A 4,645-nucleotide genomic window follows, 5' to 3' on the forward strand; every position below is an offset into this window, starting at 1 on the left:
GGGGCGCCTAGGTGTCTTATTTATTGAGCATCTGCCTTTGGCTCAGGTCATCATCCCAGGGTCCTGGGATCAAGCCAGACCAGCCATCCAGCTTCCTGCTCCACAGGGAGCCTGCTTCTCCCTCTCTCTCACTCCCTCTGCTTGTTCTCCCTCTCTTGCTGTGTCTCTGTCAAGTGAATAAAAAAAAAAAAATCTTAAAAAAAAAAAAACCACAACTATTCTTAAATCCCTTGGTGTTAAAGCTGCAAAGCTAATGAGGGATTTACTTACAAAAATTGGGGAGCAAAAGGGGTGGAGTTGTCCCCTGTTCCAAGACTATAAGATCAATAATCAGTTACATGAAAAATTAGTTAGTCTGGTCAAGGTTCCTGCCTCATAGCAATCAGTAGCCTTAATAAAAGGCCTTATCAAAAACATTGTGCAAATGCACCAGTTTATTTCCACTAAGACGTTTCTGACACCTTATTGTCTTAGAGCTCAAACTTCTGTACAGAGACAGGTGTCCTTCAAAGAATACTTTTCTCTTCTACACTAAATTAGGTCCTTTTATTACTTTCTTTTTGATGCATATTCGTTCCCATTTGGGGTACATTAGTTATTATAGAAACATGGAAGTCACTGGCTTGTTCAAAGTCACAAAGATAATGGGGTATTATGGGTTGAATTGTGTACCCCAAGATTCATTTGTTGAAGTTCTACTGGTAGTATCTCAGAATATGACCTTATTCCATTCTGTTGCTAATATAATTAGCTAAGTTAGAAGGAGTCCTACTACAGTAATGTGAACCCCTATTCTAATACGAACTGGTGCCCTTTTAGGAAGTGCCCTTATAGGAAGGGGAAATTTTGACTTAACAGTGCACAAAGGAAGAACACCATGTGAGGATGGAAACAGATCAAATGATACTTTTACAAGGCAAGAAACACCAAAGATCGCCAGAAAACCACAAGACGCTAGGACACAAGCCTCGGGCAGATTTCCTCTCAGCCCTCAGAAGGAACCAACTGGGCTAAGACCTTGAGCTTGGACTTCTAGTCTCCAGAATTATGAGATAATAAATTATTTGAGCTGCCCATTCTGTGGTTCTTTTCTTTGTCTCTCTCTCTTTCCCTCATCTCTCTCACTCTTTTTAATATAGATTGAGAGGTTTATTTCAAAGAATTGACTTACATAATTGTGGGGACTGGTGAGTCTGAAATCTGTAGGCGAGCCAAAGCACTGGAAATTCAAGCAAGAGCCGACCCTTGAGGCCCCTGTGGTTTTTATTAGAGCAGCCCTAGAAGAGTAATACAAGAGGTGTGATTCTTGGCACAGTGTCTTCAGAAATAAATAAGACCTAATAGTGACTGCGGAACTAAGGCTATGTCTTAGAACCCGTACACCTAGGGGTGCCTGGCTGGCTCAGTTGGTTGAGCATCTGACTCTTGGCTTAGGTCATGATCTCAGGGTCTTGGAATCAAACCCCACATCGGGGTCCACACTCAGCATGGTGTCTGCTTGAGTTTATCTCCCTCTGCCCCTCCTCCTGTATGCTCTCTGTCTCTCAATTAAATAAATCTAAAAAGAAGAAGAAGAACAACCACCCATATACCAGGTGCACAGCCCTCTTTCTCTGTTCTCTTTTCCCCATTATTGGCTGACCTGCAATATGGCCAAACTGATGAGGGAGCAGGAGGCTGACTGAGGACAAAGCAAAAGCTGGCACCTTGCACCCCCTGTCCACCCGCTCCCCTCCCCTCTGTAATATATGTGACATTCCTCAGGCACCCCTGACCGCCATAAATGAGAAACAAATAGTTAACTTGCAGAGAGGACAATCCTGCAAGACAGGAATCTCCCAACTATCTTGATGTTAATGGCTTGCCAAAAGACAACATTGATCAAGCCTCCAGTATCCCGGCACCTTGTAGGTCCTCTTTAGCATATGAAAGCTCCGTTGAAACCTCCCTTTCCCTCACCTTCCCCCAACCACAGGGTACATAACCCACCATCCCTCACAACCAGGGGCAGCAGCTCTTCCTGCCTACGGGTCCTGTCCCTGTGCTTTAATAAACCACCATTTTACACCAAAGATGTCTCAAGAATTCTTTCTTGGTCATCGGCTCCGGACCTCACCCCACCGAACCTCACCTCGGTTCTAGAACTTCATCATATGGCGCCCGAACGTGGGGCTGTGAGTCTTTACATTTGGACTCTGAGCTTCGGTGCAAAATTGGTGAGTACTTTCTCTCTCCTTTTCCTTTAGTCTCATTTCAGGGGCTTTTCAAGGAGTATGGTCTTATTGGAACACTTGCATGTCAGTTGCTCAGGCTGTAATCCTCTAGCCCGTGGCTGCTCTACGGGGAGGAGAGCGTCTGCCTTTTGGCTGTAAGTTAATACCCCGGCCGGAATGGCAATAAGACCCAGAAACTTGATACTCTCTCTTTATTCCTGTTCTTATATAAAGTTGTCTCTCTTGGGCACAGGACAGCCACCTAAGTCACCAGGACGGCTGCCAATCTTAAGACTCCCGTGTGAGGTTTCCTCCTGATTGATCTAATGTGATCCCCTCCACATCCCTGGTCTAGTCACTTCTGGCCGTGGGACCTCCACTGGGAGCCGGCCGAAACCAGTACCCGATTGAATTAAAATGCAACTGGGGGCCGTTTCCTGGGGAAGTTGGCTGTAAGGACCACATGTGTTGGAATGTCGCATAGACTATGATGGATTCCAGTCTTTACTGTTTCTTGTCAGTGTCTTCTACAGACTACTTAAAGCTATGAAATTGGGTAATTTCCCCTTGCCAAACTTTTCTAGTATTTCCATGGGTTAAAATGGCAAAACAGTATGCAGTTTTCAGTACAGACGATGGCATGGCATGGCACAGTATTTTGGTCCATTCACCAGGCACCCATCAGCAGCCTAGGATGTGATGGGGAAGAGGAGGGACGCCGGCACCCCTCCAGGGCCTTTTATGGCAGGAATGCCTTCCCAGGGAAGGCAGGATGGTGATCAATGGCGATGTCTTGAGGGATGCCTCTGGTCGCTTTTGACACACGGGAACCTCTGACATATCCTGCGTGGGACGCCACCCAGGAGTCAGGGGGGATTTGGTAATGGACCTTCTTTACTTTTCTGGGAGCATGGCCTCAGTAGGCTTCTTCAGTTCCCAAGGACCCTACCTTGGGGTGCCTTTTAACCCACTGGAAATAATTTGGATTGCAAAACTTAGAAAAGGACTGAGCTCCTGTAACACTGCACGGCCTCAGTGGGAACTATCAGTTAGATCTCCTCTGCAGGAAACAGGGTGAATGAACCTAGGATACCTTCATTGCTCATACCTAGGCCTTCATTGCTCTGCACCAGGACCCCGAACTAAGAGGCTTTTGCGGAATGTGCTTGCCCAAATGAGTCAGCTAGTAAACTTCCTCCTGACATATTGGATGATAATTATGTTAATAAGCCTCCTTCTAGTAAACTCAGGTTCCTGGGCCAACCCTAGCAAAGGGGACTCTGACTTTCTCTCTCTGTTCCTCCTAATAGATGTGGGGGCTTCTCCCTCACTCATTTCCCATGTTAATGGCTATAACTGGAGCCAACTGGGGTTAGTCTAACTCAAGACAGAGACCTTAAGGAATATTCTCAAGCAGCTGCCGAAACTCTCTTTGTTTCGGGAAAATTCCCTGTTTTCTCTGGCCTGGCTTGGACAGCTTAACACCTCCCCCCCCCCCCCCCCCCCGCTGGTGGGAAAACATGGTGTCTGCTCCTCTGTTGGGGCTGATGAGCTCTAAAACCGGGAATCCTTTCTCTGCCTCCTGGCAGCACTTTGTTTCTTCTGTCCCCCCTTCTCGTGTTTCTGCACCAATGTGCGTGCAGCCTGCATGACTAGCCTCTAGATCATGCACCATGGCTCCTTCTCTCCTCACTGTTAAGGAGCAAGAAGAGCATCCCCTGGACCTAACACCCCCCACTCCAAATCTCCCCACTCGTGTCTCAGGTAAACATTCAAAGTGGAGTGGGCCCAGGTGGAACGTAAATCAGTATTGGAACTAAGTTAAGTTTGTTGGTTTAATTAAGATAGACATGTCTTTTAAGTTATCAGCAGTAAATGTGAAACTTCGAAGTTTACTGAAGATCAAATAAGCTCGTGGTTATTTGTTTAAATTTGTTAGCAAAGAAATGACTAAACTGATGGTTAATTGTCTGTCTCAAAGTTTTAATGGGTAATTGCTGAAGTAGCTTTCAAAGTCTTTGGTAACCCGAAACTTTAAAGTTTTGGTTGGATGACAAATGGAATTAAATTATGGACATCTAGGTCTTAACCAAACAGGATAAAATACTAAGTCATTAATTACTGGATGTAGGTTTGTGCTTTTGACTTCTTACTGCAAAGAAACTAAGAATATTTAAATCTGTTGGTAAATATGTTTTGTGCTTAACTGATTGATAAATTTGCCGTCTAAAGAGTTCTGTTATAACAGTTCACAATTGGTTAATAACTGATTAAGGTGTTTCTAAGAGTACAAAATGCTAAGTGTAACTAAGACTGATGGAAAATAAGGGAAACAACTCTGTGGAAAAGTAGATGATACGTAAGAAAGATTTAAGGAATGGAAATGCATTTTTTTAAAGATAAAAGGTAAACTTGTCCTAAATAAGATGGTT

This window comes from Martes martes (assembly GCF_963455335.1).
Source record: "Martes martes genome assembly, chromosome: 1".
NCBI lineage: Eukaryota > Metazoa > Chordata > Mammalia > Carnivora > Mustelidae > Martes > Martes martes.